This window comes from Sus scrofa, chromosome 17, assembly GCF_000003025.6.
Source record: "Sus scrofa isolate TJ Tabasco breed Duroc chromosome 17, Sscrofa11.1, whole genome shotgun sequence".
Lineage (NCBI taxonomy): Eukaryota > Metazoa > Chordata > Mammalia > Artiodactyla > Suidae > Sus > Sus scrofa.
Window position 1 is genome coordinate 37,757,876 of NC_010459.5, and position 20,624 is coordinate 37,778,499.

Genomic DNA, 20,624 nt, shown 5'->3' on the forward strand with positions numbered 1-20,624 from the left:
AGCCTCTTTGGTGAAATATCTCTTTCATGTTTTTTGCCCATTTTCTTTTCTTTCTTTTTTTTTTTTTTTTTGTCTTTTGTCCTTTTAGGGCCATGCCTGCAGCATATAGGGGTTCCCGGGCTTAGGGTCTAATTGGCGCTACAGCTGCCAGCCTGCACCACAGCCATAGCAACGCCAGATCCGAGCTGCATCTGCAACCTACACCTTAGCTCACAGCAACGCTGGATCCTTTACCCATTGATTGAGGCCAGGGATTGAACCCACAACCTCATGGTTCCTAGTCAGATTCGTTTCCACTGCGCCATGACAGGAACTCATTTTTTTTTTTTTTGTCTTTTTGCTATTTCTTGGGCCGCTCCCGCCACATATGGGGGTTCCCAGGCTAGGGGTCTAATCGGAGCTGTAGCCACCGGCCTACGCCAGAGCCACAGCAACGCGGGATCTGAGCCGCGTCTGCAACCTACACCACAGCTTACGGCAACACTGGATCTTTAACCCACTGGGCAAGGCCAGGGATTGAACCTACAACCTCATGGTTCCTAGTCAGATTCGTTAACCACTGAGCCATGATGGGAACTCCTGCTTTGTCTTCTTGATAGATTGACTCTTTTATCATTATATGATGAAAAAGAAACAAAATAAATCAGGGAGGGAAAGAGATCTCTTATTAGTGCCAAATAAAGGTGGAATCCAGGCGCTCCCTGTGGTTTGGGGGTGGGGTGGGGGGTTAATAATTTTTCCTTTTAAGTTTACTATCAGACTGATAAAAATTAAAGTGTGATAACTGTTAGTTTTCTGTTGGTGAAGCTGTGGAGAAGCAGGTCCCTTCACGCATTGCTTTTCATGTTGTACATTGGTCCAGTTTTCATGAGCAACACTCTGTAATAGCTAACAAGATTACAAACTCACATACCCTTTGCCCAAGCAGTTCCACTTCTAGGAATTTATCCCAAAGATATGAGAACATGAGTTGAAATGACATTAAGAGCGAAAGATTGGAAATAGTCTAAACATCCACCAGTAGGATATTTTTTAAATAAATGATAATATTAGCTACAGGGTAGAATACTTTGGGTGGCCCCTTTTTAAAAAGGTGATGTTTATTTATAGATATGGAACAATCCATTGTCAAGACGAAATATTAAGTGAAGGAAAAAGAAAGGATTGGCAGAACAGTGGGCCTAGTATGTTATTGTGTAAAAAGAAAAAAAAACCTTGCAAATAGGTTTTTGCCTATTTTCATACATAGGCATGTAGATAAATAGATGCATACGTATCAGGCTGTGTTCACAAACAACTACTAACAGTGCTAGAGGAGGGGCTGTCCGCCCACTCTGCTGAAGGCCACAGGGGACAAATAATTGTCAGACCCCCCCTTCTCCCCAGCCTGGCGCCAGCAGCAGGCTCTGGGGAGGCTGAGGGGCCCGGGAAACAATGGGCAGAGACAGACCAGGCCCTGTGGCCTCATCGCCCGCCCTTTGAACCCGCCCTTTAGTTGTTTGCTTTTGCCGACATTTAGGTCCCCAGCTTGGAGGGTGGAGAGGGGCGGAGAGGGGCGGAGAGGGAAGGAGCCTGTCCATTGGCCAAGGGGCCCTCCCGACTGCCTTGCTCAGATTCGGGATTAATTGGGATGCTGAGGACAAGGATGTCTTCTTTGGGGGATGAGATAAAAGAATACAGTTCTGGGACACCCCCACTGCTCCACCCCATCAGGGTGTCTCCCCCTCTCCCCAGTTCCTTCCACGCCCCTAACTCCAGGCCCCCTCAAGTTTGTGAACTTCCCTTGGGTCCGCTTTGGCTTTGATGTCACTGCTGGGCAGTGGAGTACTGAAGCGGGGGTTTTCTTAGAGAGCTTGGAACAGCCTCTCCCCCACGCTGCCACTTAATGCTTCTCATCCCAGACCGCCACGTGGAAAGCACCCAATATTTGTGGAATGAATTAACACTCCCAGATGTCTGCCTAGGAGCCCGCGTTGTGGTGTTTCTCGTCTTCAGCCCTCAGACCTGGCTGTCTTTGGGATGGGGGTCACAAGCTCCCCAAGTCCGACTTATGTCCCCAACTGAGACTGGGTGTCCTCTTGACTCAATTCGCATTCCAGTCCAGGCTCCCATGATCCTGTTATACTAACACTTACTGGGAGCCTGGTCCAGGGACCCTAGGAACCCAGAGGTCTGGGATTTTACTTCTTCATTTCTCAGATGATCCTTTCCCTTGAGGAGAGATAGACACGGAACATGGGATGTTCTGAGAGCTTGAATCAGGGCTGCCCCGGGTCCGGAGGTCGTCCTGAAGTGGAGAAAGGACGAGTTCAGCCGACAAAGAGGAAGGAGGCTGCTCCCCAGCACGCTGCCCCTCTGCTGGGCTCCTTTTGTTGGGAGTCCCAACAGCACCCCCACCTCCGAACTGCCTCTCCGTCTGGAGCCCATCTTTACCCAGTAGTGCCAGGAGAGGGCACCCTGCTCCTAGCTTTGGCTTCAGCCTGCCGCACCCTGTGATCTCACATAAAACCCCTGGGAGATGGGCAACATTTTTAAATGTAGGACTTCCCATTGTGGCGCAGCGGAAACAAATCTGACTAGTAACCATGAGGTTGCAGGTTCAGTCCCTGGCTTTGCTGAGTGGGTTAAGGATCTGGTGCTGCTGTGAGCTGTGATGTAGGTCGCAGATGTGGCTTGGATCATGTGTTGCTGTGCCTGTGGCATAGGCCAGAGAGTGAAGCTCCAACTCAACCCTAGCCTGGGGGAACCTCCATATGTGCAGGTATGGCCCTTAAAAAAATGCACTTTATTGCTACCTCTCATAGAAGAAACTAAGGTTCAGAGAATTTTGATGGACATGGCTAGAGGGTAGTCTTTTGACTTGGTTTGAGTCTTTAGCCTGTGGAAGTATCTGCTCTGGGTATTGATAGTGACACCTAGAATAATGATATCAGTTAACATTTGAGTACTTCTTATGTGCCACTCTATAAGGTAGGTGCTGCAATTATACCCATCTTACAGATTTAAAAAAAACTGAGGCTTCTAGTTAGGAAGTGCCAATGATGTCTGGTCTAGAACCTCTGCTAATAAGCACAGTGCCACCCTGCTTTCCATAATGCCCTCCCCCACCACCCTACGTTCATTTGAGAGTGCTAGGACCCAAGAAGGAACAGGAAAAGACCTTGCTCCCCTAAGTGCCATCTTAGTGAGCATGTGTGTGTATGTGTGTATACGGTCATACAAACCCTTGCACATGTCCATTCACACCTGTATACATTCCCAAAAGCAAAAAGCAGGAAAAAAAAAAAAAAGCACCTGTATACATTCCCCACCGTCACACCCAAATACACACACACATATTTCACATTCTCACATACTGACACGTATTCAGACTCTTACCCACACTCTGTTGGGTTCAGCCGTTGACTGGGCTTTAACTAACTGCCAGGACCCTGAGGCCCAAGGGAGCTTCAGCCAGTGATGTGTAAACTCTGTGTGATGCTCCGCTCCTCCCTTCTTCTTCCCTTGCATTCATTCCAAAAACATTGCTGGGAATCGCTCAGTGGAACACCAGTGGGTGACTCAGACCTGGCCCCTGCCTTCAAGGAGCTTCCTTCCTGTGACAGCCACTCCCACACAGATCATCCATGCTGGGACAGGTCTGAGCAGAGTGTCCAGAGTGGACAGAGGGGTCAGCCTGGGGCTGTGGAGGTTTCTCAGAGGAAAAGGTACCCACTTGGGTCTTCAGAAAAAGCTAGGCAGAAAAAGCAGGAAGAAACTGTCCAGGGGTGGGAACATTTGCACAAAAGGGGGGAAAAATAGCACCTCACATCATGAACTGTTTTAAATCCTTTAAGTAGATTATCCCATTTAACCACCTCAACAACCCTGTGGGATAAAATCATTATTTACTGCATTTTATAGATAAGAAAACTGAGGGTGAAAGGCCTCAGAGTAAAGATCAGAACCCAGCTCTTCCTTGCTCAGGGCCGAGGCTCTTGGCCCCAGAGCCCTGCTGCTTTGGCTGTGACCACTTCTGCTTCCCACACATATTCACCCTTCTTCTCTTTCCCTCTACAACTGAAGGGGACACTCATAGGTGCACCGATATAGTGTCACCCTCCCTCTCCCTCCAAAACTTATCTAAATAAGGTGCTTCCTTTATCCAATGTGCAGTGCTCTTCTGCCCAAGAACTTACAGGTAGAGTGCCCTTAGGGATCACACAGTTTTGTTTTGTTTTTGACCCACAGATTTAGAAAATGTGTTATATGTGCCCCTAACTTTTTTTTCCTTTTAAAGATTGTTTTGTATTATACTTGGTTTACAAGGCCCCTAACTTCTTCACAGAGGATTGAAAGCTCAGAAGGCTGTGAATTCCTCCAGAGCAGCTGCCAAAGTTTGGGCATCTCAGGATCCCAGCATCCCAGCCTCCCAGCATCCAGGCCTGCCCCAGGACTGCTGCCTGGTTAAGGTTTGTGGACTGGAATGGATGATGCATAAATTTAAGCAAAGGTTTGAACACAGTAATCCTTGGGATGTTTGCCCTGTAGCTGTTTTCTGATATTTTGAGTTAGTTGCCATTCACTTTAATTGGGAGATTTCATATGGAAAGCTGTATTTCTAGCTTCTCTTGAAAAATTATCAGGGAGTTCCTGATGTGGTACAGTTGTTAAGGATCTGGAGTTGCCTCAGCTGAGGCTCAGATTCAGTTCCTGGCCTGGGAACTTCTAGGAGTGTGGCTGGAAAATCCTTGGCATGCACAAGTTCCCAGGCCACAGATCAAACCCATGCCATGGCAGTGACCCAAGCCACTGCAGGGACAATGCCAGATTCTTTACCTGCTGGGCCATAAGGGAACTCCTCGTTGTCCTCTTTAGATTGTATATAAACTCTCCAGGCCAACATATATCCTCCCTGGCCCACTTCGGTTTTTCTGCCAGTCTCATCTCTGATTTTTCTCAATGGTCCAGGATCATCCTAATGAACATTGGTTGTCATTCTCCTTTGCATTGCACCCACTGAGTTGTTTGCCCCTATGCTAGATGCCTCTACATTGCATGACCTCCTGAATTCTTTGTTAGTTACAATTTATCTATCTTCCGGTTGCCACTCAGGATCCTAAAATACAAGCACAATAATAATAATCCCTTAGGAGTTCCCTGGTGGCTCAGCAGGTTAAGGAACCAGCATTGTCACAGCTGTGGATAGGATCACTGCTGTAGCAAAGATTCAACCCCTGGTTCAGGAACCTCCACATACCATGGGTATGCCCCCCCCAAAATTAATAATAAACTCAAGCTTCTGGGATGGATCCTTATATCCTTCTAATAAGGTGGATAGGACTGAGATCCTTATGCATATTAATTACAGAAGAGGAATCTGAGGGATGAGCACTTGCCTGAAGCATCACAGAGTCAGCAATGGATGAGAGCAAGCCTGGGGCTTGAAGAGCTCACAGATAAGGATATTGATGAGTCAGTGGTCATGTGGTGTGAGGATCAGATGATCAAGGTTGTGCTCTGAGATCCTGGATCTTGGAAGTTGAAGAGGAGGGTCCAGAAGGAGAATAAAGGGCTTGGCATCACCTCCCCCATGATGGTATAGGCTAGTTGTGGGTAATTTCTGCCCTGGCATCTGGTATCTATTGCTATGTAACAAATCATCTAGGATTACTGGCTTAAAACAACAACAATCATTTATTATTACTATCTTTTGGATTAGGGAGTTGATTGGACAGGCAGTTCAGCTGGGCAGTTTTTAAATTTTTTTAATTTTTTGCTTTTTTTTTTTTTTGGCTTTTTAGGGCTGCAACCAGGGCATATGGAAATTCCCAGGCTAGGAGTCAAATTGGAGCTGCAGCTGCTGGCTTATGCCACAGCTACAACAATGCAGGATCCAAACCAAGTCTGCAGCCTACACCACAGTCTCACAGCAATGCCAGATCCCTGACCTGCTGAGTGAGCCTAGGGATCGAACCTATATCCTCAAGGATACTTGTTGGATTCGTTTCCACTGCACCACAGTGGGAACTCCCTGGCCAGGCAATTGTTTTGTCAGGGTGTCTGTGCTTGCAGTTAGCCAGTGGCTGGGATTGTGTCATCTTGAGGACTCTTCACTCACATGATGGCCAGTTGATGGGACTTTCAGCTGGGATCTCCATGGGACTGTCAGCAGGAAACCAGTACTTGGCTTCTCCATGTGCCCTGGTTTCCTCATAGTATATTAGCTGAATACAGGTCGACTATGCCAAGGGAAAAAGCCAGACAGGAGTTATATCACCTTTTTAAAAAAAAAAAACCTCATCTTTTAAGGAGTTCCCGCTGTGGCTCAGTGGAAACAAATCTGACTAAACCGTGAGGATGCAGATTCCATCCCTGGCTTCGCTCAGTGGGTTAAGGATCCAGCACTGTCATGAGCTGTGTTATAGGTAGCAGATGCGGCTTGGGTCTGGCGTTGCTGTGGTGTAGGCCAGGAGCTATAGCTCTGATTTGACCCATAGCCTGGGAACCTCCATATGCCATGGGTGTGGCCCTAACAAAAACAAAAAAACCCCCAAACTAGTCTTTTTAAAAACTTTTTCTAGCTTTATTCTGATATAATTGTCGTAAACATTGTCTAAGTGCAAGGTGTACAATATGATGATTTGATACACGTATTGTGTACGTGTGGAATGAGTACCACCATAAGATTAGTTCACACATTATTCACCTCACATAATTACCGGTAATTTTTTGTTGTAGTGTTGCGAACCTTTAAGATCTACTCTCTTATCAACTTTCAAGTATACGATACAGTATTGTTAACTATAGTCATATGCTGTGCCTTAGGTCCTCAGAACATATTCACCTTATAACTGGAGTTTATATTCTTTGACCAGTGTCTTCCCAGTGCTTCAACCCCCATCCCTCCAGAATGGCAACCACCATTCTACTCTGTTTCTATTAACTTGATGTTTTTATTTTTATTTTTTGCCACACCCAAAGCATGTGGAAGTTCCCGGGACAAGGATCAAACGTGCACCACAGCAACGACTCAAGCTGTGGCAGTGACAACACCACATCCTTAACCCGCTGTGGTACAAGGGAACACCAAATTTGACATTTTTAGATTCCACTTGTAAGACCAGACAATATTTGTCTTTCTCTTTCTGATGTATTTCACTTAGAATAATACTGTTAAAGTCCATCCATGTTGTCCCAAGTGGCATGATTTCCTTCTTTCTCTCTCTCTCTTTTTTTTTAATGATTTTTATTTTTTTCCATGATAGCTGGTTTACAGTGTTCTGTCAATTTTATACTGTACAGCAAGGTGACCCAGTCACACACACATATATGCATTCTTTTTTCTCACATTATCATGCTCCATCACAAGTAAGGAGATAGAGTTCCCAGCACAATACAGCAGGATCTCATTGCTTATCCATTCTAAAGGCAACAGTTTGCATCTATTAACCCCAAACTCCCAGTCCACCCCACTCCCTCCCCATCCCCCTTGGCAACCACAGATCTGTTCTCCATGTCCATGATTTTCTTTTCTGTGGAAAGGTTCATTCGTGCCATGTATTAGACTCCAGATATAAGTGATATCATGTGGTATTTGTCTTTCTCTTTCTGACTTAATTCACTTAGAATGAGAGTCTGTAGTTCCATCCATGTTGCTGCAAATGGCATTATTTTGTTCTTGTTTATGACTGGGTAGTATTCCATTGTGTATATATATATATACCACATCTTAATCCATTCATCTGTTGATGGACATTTAGGTTGTTTCCATGTCTTGGCTATTTTGAATGGGTCATATGGTAGTTCTATATGTAGTTTTCTAAGGTACCTCCATACTGTTTACTGTTTTGCATAGTGGTTGTACCAATTTACATTCCTACCAACAGTGCAGGAGCATTCCCTTTTCTCTGCACCCCTCCAGCATTTGTTGTTTGGGGACTTACTAATAATGATGGCCATTCTGACTTGGTGGTACCTCACGGTAGTTTTTGTAAAGCGAGTGCAGAGAAAAAGAGAACTGGCCAGGTTTTCAGGCAAAGAGAAGAAAATTTATTAGAGGGAAAAGGAGAGGGTGACTGACCCTTGAGAAGAGTCAGCCCCCCCGCCCTTCTCGTGGGGCCTTATTATACCCCATGAATGGGAAATTGGATTCCCCGAAGCAGGGGGAGGTTAGTTTATCTTTCTCCTGCAGCTGGACTCTGGTGGTCATGTGGGGAGGTTAGTTTATCTTTCTCCTACAGCTGGACTCTGGTGGTCATGTAGTCGTGAGATAGTCAGAGGTGGCTCATGGTAGGGTGGTCTGGTAATCTTGAGAAAGCTGGAGGTGTGTGGTGTCCCACGGTGAGGGGCGGGGAAGAGCCTTGTAGTCTTGGGAAAGTAGGCATCACCAGCGAAAACAGGATGTCACTTGAGCAAGATGGTTAGTCTCATGGATCAGCATAAATAGCCATTTTAACAGTGAGCCCCCATGTAGAACCTAACAGCTTTGATTTGCATTTCTCTAATAACCAGTGGTGTTGAGCATTTTTTCATGTGCTTGTTGGCCATCTGTATATCTTCTTTGGAGAAATGTCTATTCAGGTCTTTTGCCTTTTTTTTTTTTTTTTTTGGGCTGTTTAGGGCCACACCCACAGCATATGGAGGTTCCCAGGCTAGGGGTCGAATTGGAGCTACAGCTGCCAGCCTACACCACAGCCACAGCCACAGCAATGCCAGATCCAAGCCGCATCTTTGACCTATACCACAGCTCCTGGTAACGCCATATCCTTAACCCACTGAGCAAGGCCAGGGATCGAACCCACAACCCCATGGTTCCTAGTCGGATTCATTTCCACTGCGCCACGACTGGAACTCCTGCCCATTTTTCAGTTGGGTTGTTGGCTTTTTGGCTGTTGAGTTGCATAAGTTGTTTGTATATTTTAGAGATTAAGCCCTTGTCAGTTGCATCGTTTGAAACTATTTTCTCCCATTCTGTAAGTTTTCTTTCTTTTTTTTTTTTTATGGTTTCCTTTGCTGTGCAAAAGCTTGTCAGTTTGATTAGGTACCATTGATTTATAAGGTTGATGTCAGAGAATGTTTCACCTATATTCTCTTCTAGGAGTTTGATGCTGTCTTATCTTAAGTTTAGGTCTTTAAGCCATTTTGAGTTTGTTTTTGTGCATGGTGTGAGGTCCTTCTCTTTTATTGGCTGAATAATGTTACACACACACACACACACACACACACACACACACACACACACACATATACACCACATTGACTTTATCAACTTAGCCATCGATGGACACTTACGTTGTTTTCTTGTTTTGGCTGCTATCTGTATCACCTTTTATGATCTAACCTTAGAATTCATATAGCATTACTTCCACCATACTGTTGAGATAGTCACACAGACCCACCCAAGTTCAAAGGAAGGGACCATAGACTATACCTCTTGATTGGGAATAGCAAAATTCTAGAAAAGGATGAGGGATAGAAAATATCTTCAGATGTTGAGTTTTGAATCCCAGCTCTACCATTTATGGTTCTGAATCTCAGTTTCCTGATCTATAAAATGGGGCTAAGAGTTCTCCTGCGGCACAGCAGGTTAAGGATCAGGTGTTGTCTCAGAGGTGGCTTGGATTCCTGCTGTGACATGGGTTTGAGCTCTGGCCTGGGAACTTCCATATGCTGCAGGTGTGGCCAAAAAACAGACACACACACTCCATCCTACACCACAGCCACAGCAACGTGGAATCAGAACAGTGTCTTCGACCAACACCACAGCTCATGGCAATGCCGCGCTGATGGAGGCGAGGGATCAAACCCGCATCCTCATAGATACGAGCTGGATTTGTTTCCGCAGTGCCCCAATGGAAACAGGGGAGTGTTTTTAAAGGCAATATTTGGGGGTAAGGGCTGCAGGATTCATGACTTTCTTCTGTTTGGTTGGTGATGAGGTAACAGGTCGGTGTTTCAGGAATTTTAGTCATCAACCTCCTGGTTCCAGCCAGTCTGGGTCTAGGGCTAGTGTTCAGCACAGAGTCACCATCCCCCACTTGGGGCAGGAAGCCAGTGGTTAGTTCCTGAAGAACAACTCAAGGATATATTTCAGATTGTTATGTATATTCCATGAGGAGGAACTAGAACTCTGTTTTAGGGAAACTATTATTATTACTTCTCATGTCCCACTGCTTTTCCTTTGTTTTTGCTTTCCCTCACTTCCCTAATTAGTAACTTGCGGGTGCCTGCTCTTTGAACTCTGGAAAGGCCTAGGAAACTAAAGCCTTTTTCTACAGATGAGAAATGGGGACCCAGGAAGGCCCTGCTTGGTCTCTCTCAGATATATTTGAAAGATATATATATATATATATATATGCCTCGGGTACAGCCAAAAACAAACAAACAAACAAAAAGGGTGAGTTTTCTTTTCTTTTTTTTTTTAGGGCCACACCCTCGGTACATGGAGGTTCCCAGGCTAGGGGTCTAATTGGAGCTGTAGCCCCCGGCCTACGCCAGAGCCACAGCAACACAGGACCCTTAACCCACTGAGCAAGGCCAGGGATCGAACCCACAACCTCATGGATTCTAGTCGGATTCGTTAACCACCGAGCCACAATGGGAACTCCAAGGTGAGTTTTCTGAATTGGTTCTGGAGTTACCACAATTAGCTTTCTAGTCTCCTACTTCTCTACTTCCAGTAGTAAAGAGAAAGATCACCTATGGTGTGATCTGGCAATAGAGATACACAAATGACCTGCATTGCATACTCCTAATCAACCACTTATAAGAAGTAAGGAACTGGGTGACAAAGTATATGATACTTAAACAGTTTTGGAAAACAAATGATTATAATTACTTTGCCTGGTTGCTCTTGATGTCAGTCGACAAAGTGGTGCCAGAAAATAAAGAGCTCAGGGGTTCAAATTCCCAGCTTCAGTCTTTGCATGAATGACCCAAGAGTTTCTGTCCTAAAGGAGTCTCTTATCTTCCGTGGTCAGAAGTCGTTGAAAAAAAAAAAAAAAAAAAAAATCAGAGGCAGAATCTCCTCCTGAGATTGGCTAAATTGTAATGTAAATTGAACTCCCAGCCTCAAAGGCTGTTTACTGTTAAAGGGAGGGCATTGACTGGGTAAAAAATGGGATTTTATAAGTTAGAATGGAGTTGTGTGGAGGACTCTGATGAAGCTGGGGATATTGAGCCCCTAAATTCTGATGAGTATTCTTTTCTTTTTTTGGTCTTTTTGCCATTTCTTTGGGTCGCTCCCACGGCATATGGAGGTTCCCAGGCTAGGGGTCGAATCGGAGTTGTAGCCACTGGCCTACGCCAGAGCCACAGCAACTCGGGATCCAAGCCGCATCTGCGACCTACACCACAGCTCACGGCACCGCCGGATCGTTAACCCACTGAGCAAGGGCAGGGACCGAACCCGCAACCTCATGGTTCCTAGTCGGATTCGTTAACCACTGCGCCACCACGGGAACTCCTGATGAGTATTCTTTTCCAGTGAAGAGACGCCCCCACCCCCATGGTACCTGCTTTTCCAAATCCCTCTGAGGGGATTCACCCTGCATTGATTGAATAAACTCCAACGGCCTCCCCTGCGGCAGTGGCTATGCAGGATAATGCTGATCCTCCTCAGGACCCATCCGACCAACCTTCTTGGTTTCAAGATTCAAGTCCCAGCAGGCCTCTGAAAGTGAGATATGGAGTTCCCGTTGTGGCGCATTGGAAACGAATCTGACTAGTAACGATGTAGGTTCTATCCCTGGCCTCGCTCAGTGGGTTAAGGATGTGGTGTTGCCATGAACTGTGGTGTAGGTCACAGATGGGGCTCGGATCCCTAGTTGCTGTAAGTGGCAATAGGCCAGCAGCTACAGCCCCGATTCGACCCCTAGCCTAGGAACTTCCATATGCTGTGGGTGCGGCCCTAAAAAGCAAAAAAAGAAAAAGAAAAGAAAGTGAGATTCAATATGTGAACCAAGGACTTAATCAGCTGCCCAGCAGGAAAACTGCTGGTTCGAGCCAAAGAGGAAGGAGATGTTAAGGAATGAAGAAAGGTCTTTGGACTTCTTGATTTTACAGGAAGGGACCATAAGTCTGCAAAAGTACTCTATTCTTTAAGGCATCAGTGACCCTGCAGGTGATTCAGAGATTCCCCAGGGAGGCCTCCTTAATTTCTAAAGAGGGGAAGGGGCATTGCCTGACTTTCCATAGGCCAAGTGACTTCCTCTCAAGGCTGTTGGGCTCAACTCCTCCCTGACAGAACCCTGGGGACAGGACTCTCCTGGACCTGGACCTAACAGTGGGCCTGGAGGACAGAGTGTGGAGCCAAAGAAGGTTTTTCTCAAGCCTTAGGGTCTCATGGAATTTGCCTTGCTAGGTTTTGGACTTGCTTGGACTCCTTCAGCCCTTCCTTATTCCTTATTCCACCCTTTTGGAGGGAAAATATCTATCCTGTGTCTGACCCACCGTTGTATTTTAGAAGCACATATTTTTTTTCTTTGTTTTTTTAAGTTTTTATTTTTTGTCTTTTTAGGGCCACACCCACGGCATATGGAGGTTCCCAGAATAGGGGTCGAATCGGAGCTCTCTAGCTGCCACAGCCACAGCAATGCCAGGCCAGGTATCAAACCTGTGTCCTCATGGATGCTAGTCAGATTCATTTCCATTGAGCCATGACAGGAACTCCTCTTGTTTGGTTTTATAGGTTCACAGCTGGAGGGGAATTTGCCTCCTCTGGATAAATCATACTTTATTTATTTATTTATTTATTTATTTATTTATTTATTGTCTTTTTGCCAATTTCTTGGGCTGCTCCCGCGGCATATGGAGGTTCCCAGGCTAGGGGTCTAATCAGAGCTGTAGCCACCGGCCTACACCGGAGCCACAGCAACGTGGGATCCAAGCCGGGTCTGTGACCTACACCACAGCTCACAGCAACGCCGGATCCTTAACCCACTGAGCAAGGCCAGGGATCGAGCCCTCAACCTTATGGTTCCTAGTCAGATTCGTTTCCACTGCACCATGACAGGAACTCCCTCTTTGAGCCTTTCTGTAGAACTAAAACCCCCAACAAACGGAACAACTACTTGATAAGCCATCTTCTTTCTGGGAAGAAGGACCACCAGAACCAGTCCTGGGGCCAGTAAACATCAGCTTTGAAAGGCAATGCAAGTTTGCCTTTACCTGATCCTTATCTAAGGTCCTATTTTCCACTCCCCAAACTATAAAACCACCTCCTAATCTCTTCCAAGGGGGGCACAGTCTTTAAGGCATTAGCCTGCTGTGGGCCCCTTTTGCCTGGCAAAGCACTAAAGCTGTCTTTTTCTCCTTTACCCCAAACTCTGTCTCCACATTTCTGTTCAGCAATGGCAGACAGGGGCCATTGCCCTGTTGCCAGGGAGTTTTGGCAACAGCGTTAGGGGACCATTGACCAGAACCACCCACCTTGGCCAGGTGTGGTGGTACTAACCGCTTGCATGAGTTATCTCCTAACAAGAGGTCCCAATAAGGAAAACAGGGCTGCCTCTGAAAACTAACCTAGAGAATTTGGGAGGGGCCAAAGGAGGGAGGAAATACCAGCCCATAATATTTCCTGCCAACCTCCCAGAAACCCTCAGGTTGGAATCCATCTTGGTTGAGAAATGCCCAGTCCACCAGCAAGGACCCTGAGTTGGACCAAATATGGGCACAAACAAGATGATTGGCCCGAGACAACATGGAAAGCTCACCCCATTACTATAAACCCTGAAACTATGAGCCACTTGGCAGAGCATTTCCCCTGGGTTCCCTTACTCTGCTGCTCTCTGCTCAAGTGCCCCTTTCCAATCAAATATTTTGCTTTGTCAGTACCTGTGTTTCCTCAGACAATCATTCGCAAGTGCTAGATGAGTGTCCACTCTCAGGCCCCAGAAGGGGTCCTTTCCAGCCATCAACCATAGCAGCAGCCCCTGAAGGTGCACCCTGAGGGGAATTCAGTATGGAGGACAAACAGGTTACATTCAGGATGAAGAAAAACAGGTTGCCCAATGCCACCAGTCACTGTAGCTGTCACCGATAGTGAACCCTGAGGGGAATTGAGGAGAGAGAAAAACAGGATACTGGATACTGGTCCTAAATAGTTAAGATGCATTATCCAAGAAATCATTTCTGTGATCCCAGACTCTTGCATCTTCCTATACATAGAAAAGCACTAAAATCATTAACTTGGGTGTTTGGTTTTTGTGATTAGCAGGAACCTTTTGATGTTTCACTACTTGGTTTTTGGAGTTTTGTTTTGTTGTGCTTTTATCTCAGCAAAAACTCCTATATATCCTGGCTCTTCTCTTACCTCTTTCAAACAGTCCTTCAGAGCTATCTAAGAGGCCATCTTCTGGGCTCAAGTCCTCAGAAAGTCTGCTGAATAAAACGTAATTCTCAACTTTTATTTTTATTTTTTATTTTTGCTTTTTAGGGCCACAACCACGGCATATGGAATTTCCCAGGCTAGGGGTCAAATGGGAGCTACAGCTGCTGGCCTACAGCCTAGCCACAGCCATAGCCACAGCCACAGCAATTAGGGATTCGAGCCATGTCTACAACCTACACCACAGCTCACAGCTGGATCCTTAACCCTCTGAGCAAGTTCAATCACGGATTGAACTCGTGTCCTCATAGATTCTAGTCGGGTTTCTTACTGCTGAGCCACGGCAGGAACTCCATGAGCAGGCAGATCATACAGTGAGATATTTCTCAAAGGCCAGTAAGTGTATAAAAATTGTGCAACATTATAACTCATCAGGGGGATATACATAAAACCAAGAGATTGCCCTATATAGTCATCAGAATAGCTAAAATTAGGAAGACTGATAATGCCAAGTGTTGACAGGGATACAGAGCCATAGGAACTCTCATACACTGATAGTGAGTGTGAAAAACCTCTTTGGAAAACTGGCAGAATCTATTAAAGTTGAACATATGCATCCCTCATGACCCACAAGCTCAGGGCCTGTCACAAATTTCATGACACCTTCATTACCTCTCTGAGACTACGCCAGGATTGCTCAGGGACCCTTGCACTAGTATTCTCATCCTATCAGGATCTGAATTCAATTCCCACCATGGCTGAGCTCCTGCCCTTCCTCCAGCACTCCCATCATCAACCTTAACATCACCCGTTGCTGCTCCTGGCTTCCCTACCCTGGGCCCCTCCCACATCAGTCCCTGTCTTTCCTCTGTGGCCTCTGAGCCTCTTTTTTCCATTCAAACATGTTTTTGGACCTTCCCAAAATATCCTCTTCCTTCACAACTTCTGTACAAGAGGAAATGGGGTGCCCCGACTACAGGTTGACTTCATTTGGAGGAAGGGTGCTTTGTAAAGTTTGTCTGGGGAGATACCATAATCTTCACAAAGCCTTTATAGTCTCCTCCGACCTGACCTTTCCAACCTGACCTTTCACAAAACATACCACTTCCCTAGGTCCTTCTCCAGCAGAGGCCCTAATATCCTGACAGTCAAATGCATCTCAGAACCTTATTCATTCCCAAGGGCTCCTTCCGCATTGTCGCCTCTAATGATGAGTATTGACCATTCCTTTTAGCCACTCAGCATCTGAATTCCTTTCCTGTGTTTGGATAACACGCCCTGCCTCTGAGACAGAGCCCTCCCACCACACCTACACTAGGAACCAGAAATACCACCTAGAGGTATAGTCGTGTGACCTGGGCTTCACCAATCATATACTCACAAGTCATATAGACTATTTTTTTTTTTTTTTTTTTTTAACAGAAGAAAAAGAAACCTTAGGTGTTCTGTCCTGGCTCAGTGGTTAACAAATCTGACCAGGAACCATGAGGTTGCAGGTTCGATCCCTGCCCTTGCTCAGTGGGTTGGGGATCCAGCATTGCTGTGAGCTGTGGTGTAGGCCGGCGTCTACAGCTCCGATTGGACCCCTAGCCTGGGAGCCTCCATATGCTGTGGGAGCGGCCCTAGAAAAGGCAAAAAGACAAAAAAACAAAAACAAAAAACAAACCTTAATTTGTGCAATTCTCATAGAAATGGAACCTGGGAGTTCCTGTCACGTGGCTCAGCAGAAACGAATCTGACTAGCATCCATGAGGACATAGGTTTGATCCCTGGCCTCACTCAGCGGGTGAAGGATCTGGCATTGCCGTGAGCTGTGGTGTAGGTTGCAGACACGACTTGATCCTGCGTTGCTATGGCTGTGAGGTAGGCTGGCACTTACAGCTCCAATCAGACCCCTAGCCTGGGAGCCTCCGTATGCCACGGTGCAGCCCTAAAAAGACCAAAAAAAAAAAAAAAAAGGAAAGAAAGAAAGAAATGGGACCTAAAAAGTAACCAAAGCAAAGCTCTTTAATTTTTAAATTTTATTTTAATTTTTTGCACTTTTATATTTACAAAAGTTTTTATTGTAGTTGATTTACATTGTTCTGTCGATTTCTGCTGTACAGCAAAGTCACCCAGTCATAAATCTATACACACTCTCTTTCTCATATTATCTTTCATCACATTCCATCACAGGTGATTGGACATAGTTCCCTGTGCTACACAGCAGGTGCACTCTTTTATATTTTTAAGACAAATAACAAATTTGAGAGGATTTGAAAGGTTTGACAAGAAAAAGAAACTTAGGTTTGGGTTCTTGATTAGTAAGGAATTTAAGCAAAGTTTGGGCTTGAGTAGTAACTTAGTAAAGAAATAGCAAGATTTGTTCATATAGTCTTCACAGCCTAGAATTCCCTGTCTCTGGTGGGGAGGCTGTCTTTCTACTTCCTGAACAGGGAAGGCAGCTTTCCCTTGAGAGATTTATTTCCTGCTCTCAGGGAGAAAGAAAGGGGGGGGGGGTCAAAGTATCTCTCTTGCATCAACTCTTTCTTAAGTAATTTTAATTCAAAATAGTCAATATGCCCTTGAGGCATATTTTGGGCCAGCATGCCCTGCACACAGACTCTTTATGGGGCAACCATATCTGGGCTGCTGTTGGCAGTGGTGCTGTCTTCATTGGGCCAATTCTGGCCCATGCTGTAGGGCTCTGACCCTGGCTATGTAGTCTCTAAGCCTGGTTTTCTATACATCTGGGAGATTCTGAGTTGTTGTTTTTTGGCTTTTGGTTTTTGTTTTTTTTCCTGTGCCTGCTACACATAGTAGTTCCTGGGCCAGGGATTGAACCCGCCACACAGCAGCGATCTGAGCTGCTTTGGTGACAATGCCAGATCCTTAACCCAATGCACCACAAGGAAACTCTCTCCATTATCTTGTGTTTTCAGAAATAAATTTGCTTCTAAATTAGACAGAATTATTTTTTTGAATTTTTAAAAATTTAAGGTATAGTTGATTTACAATGTTGTGCCAGTTTCTGCTGTACAGCAAAGTGTCTCAGTCTTACATGGCTATACATTCTTTTTCTCCTATCATCCCCCATCATGTTCTGTCCCAAGAGACTGGACACAGTTCCCTGTGCTATACAGCAGGACCTCATTGCCCTTCTGTTCTAAATATGATAGTTTGCATCTACTAACCCCAAATTCCCAGTCCATCCCACTCCCTCCCCCTCCCCCTTGGCAACCGCAAGCCTGTTCTCTATGTCTGTGAGTCTGTTTCTGTTCTGTAGACAGAATATTTTTTGTTTCTTACAACCTCATCTATCCTGACATACATTCTTCCTCTCCATGTCAAAACTCCAGCTCTTTTGGGCTCATGCTACTCAACTCCATTCCCCCTCTCCCTGCTTTGCCGCTGTCTACCAGCCTCCTCTTCATTTACTGGGGGCTTTGGCCCCTGCTGCACACTCTTCACTTCTCTCCCAAGTCCTGCAGCCTCCTCAGCCAGTGGCAGTCAACTCCACTTTATCCAGCCGTCTACTCCATTGACCACATCCTGGAGCTTATCATCCTGTTCCTATTAGCTAGAATTTTGACTGAAAATAAAATAAATCCCAAATAAGTGGGTTTAACCAAAAGGGATGCTATTATCTTACGTAACAAAAATCTGGGGACAAGGTGGTTCCAGGGTACATTAATTGAGTGGCAGCTCTGTGCCTTCATCAACGACTCAGATACTTCCTTTTTCTTCATTCTGCTGTCAGGTCCTGGCTCTGTCATCAAACTGGCTCCCCACATGGTCACAAGATGAGTACTCACCCCCCGAAACCAGGCCAAATGTCACATCTATGACAACATTCAGACTCAGAAGAAAGGGAACTTTTTCCCTTCTGCTACTTTTGAAGACGAAAGGAAAACTTTTCTAGATGTGCTCTCCTCCTCCCATTCCCCCATTTGTCAATAAATGACCACATTAACCAGAACCGCACCACCTACCCATGCCTAAACTAAAAGCTGGCACATCAGCAAGAATCAGATTCGGATGCAAAGAACAGAAATGGAAAAATAAAAGTGGCTTTAGAAAAGTTTCTTGGGAGTTCCCATTGTGGTGCAGTGGAAACGAACCCAACTAGTATCCATGAGGATTCGGGTTCGATCCCTGGCCTCGATCAGTGGGTCGGAGGATCCAGTGTTGCCATGAGCTGTGGTGAAGGTCACAGACACAGCTCAGATCTGGTGTTGCTGTGGCTGTGGCCTAGGCTGGCAGCTGTAGCTCTGATTGGACCCCTAGACTGGGAACTTCCATATGCCACAGGTGCAGCCCTAAAAAGCAAAAATAAAAAATAAATAAGTTTCTTGTGTGTAAAGAGCTTGGAGGTTGCCTTGGAGGTAGGCTATCCAGGGTTGTTATGGCAGCTTCTTAGTGTCATTAGAAAACCAGAAAGTTATCTTTCTACTTCACCATTCTCAGTGTGGCTTCTATCACTAAGGTTATCTCATTATCCAAGAGAGCTGCTTGAATTCCAATCATTACATCCTTTTTCTAGGCAGAAAGAATGACACCACCATCACCCCCAAATATCTCAGAAATCACTACAACATCTTTTAGCTTACATCTCCCAACCAGACTTAGTCAAATGGCCAGAGCCAATTTTTTTGTTTGTTTGTTTGTTTTGTTTTTCTTTTTAGGGCCGCGCCCACGGCATGTGATGTTCCCAGGCTAGGGATCCAATCAGAGCTACAGCTGCCAGCGTACGCCACAGTCACAGCAACATCAGATCTGAGCCGCATCTGCAACCTACACCACAACTCAACTCACGACAACACCAGATCCTTAACCCACTGAGCGGGGCCAGGGATCAAACCCACAACCTCATGGTTCCTAGTCAGGTTCATTTCCACTGCACTACGACAGGAACTTCCAGAGCCAGTTTTAAAGGATTGTGAAAAAATAATGTCTTATTTCATGAACCTAGATGCTTGGCTAAAAATTTACAGACATATCTTTCTTTGACCCAAATTTCCTTTCCTTGGGCTCCTGGGAAACCAGGGAAATTTTTCATGATTTGGAATCACAAAGATTTGGACTTAAATCCTTCCTCTGACTGAGTCAGTTAAACTGTCTGAGCCTCTGTTTGCTCAGTTGTAAAGTGAAGATACTCAAAGTATTGCCTAAGGATGCTCTTGGTTGCCAGTAATAGAAAACCTAACCAATAGTAGGTTAGAGGACTTCTTTGTCTCATGGGAAGTCTCAACACAGGAAGCTGCTCGTACTATTTCACTGGCTTGATCATGTCATGGCCAGTGTCTCTATGACTCTCTTGGCCTATTTCTCATGTTGTAACCTCATGGAAGATGTTGTTTCACAGGTGACATTATATCCATTTTCCAGGCAGAAGAAAGGAAAGGTAAGGAATGAAGGATGAACCTGATTCTTTTCTCAAAAAAAGCCAGCATGTTCCCAGAAGTCTCACGCAGAGGACATTTCTTCTGTCTCATTGGCCAGAATGAAAGTTAATCTTTGAATAACAAGTCCACTTATAAGCAGATTTTTTTCAATGTATATCTACTGCAGTACTACATAATCTTCTGTTGGTTGAATCTGTGGATGCAGAACCATATTGATAAAGAGGATCCACTATAAAGTTATGTGGGGATTTTTGACTGCACAGAGAGTTGAAACCTCTAATCCCATGTTGTTTAGAGGGCCCCCCTTAGGTGGAAATTAGCTAGAGAGGAGATGAAATCAATCACTATCCAATAATGTCTACACACACACACACACACACACACACACACACACACACACACACGCCTACCTCTCAGGGGTGATATGAGGATTTAAAGAGCATAGTGCCACCAGATTAGCTAAAATTTAAAAGACTGACAATGTCAAGTGTTGACAAGGATATGGAGCAACTAGAACTTTCATACATTGCTGGTAAGAGAATGAATTGGTACAATCCCTTTGGAAAATTATTTGACAGTATATACTAAAGCTAAATATACACCTCCCTTGTGATTCAGCAATACTCCTAGATTTTTGTTTTTGTTTTGTCTTTTTCTGGCCATACCTGCAGCATATATAAGTTCCCAGGCTAGGGGTCAAATTGGAGCTACAGGTGAGGCATACACAACAGCCATGGCAACACCAGATGTGCAATCTACACTGCAGCTTTTGTTAATGCTGGATCTTTTACCCATTGAGCTAAGCCAGGGATAGAACCCTTATCCTCACAAAAAAGACATTGGGTCCTTAACTCACTGAGCCATAACAGAAACTCCCACTCCTAGGTTTTTATTCCCAAGAGGAGTGAATACAGACGTCTATCAAAAGCCAT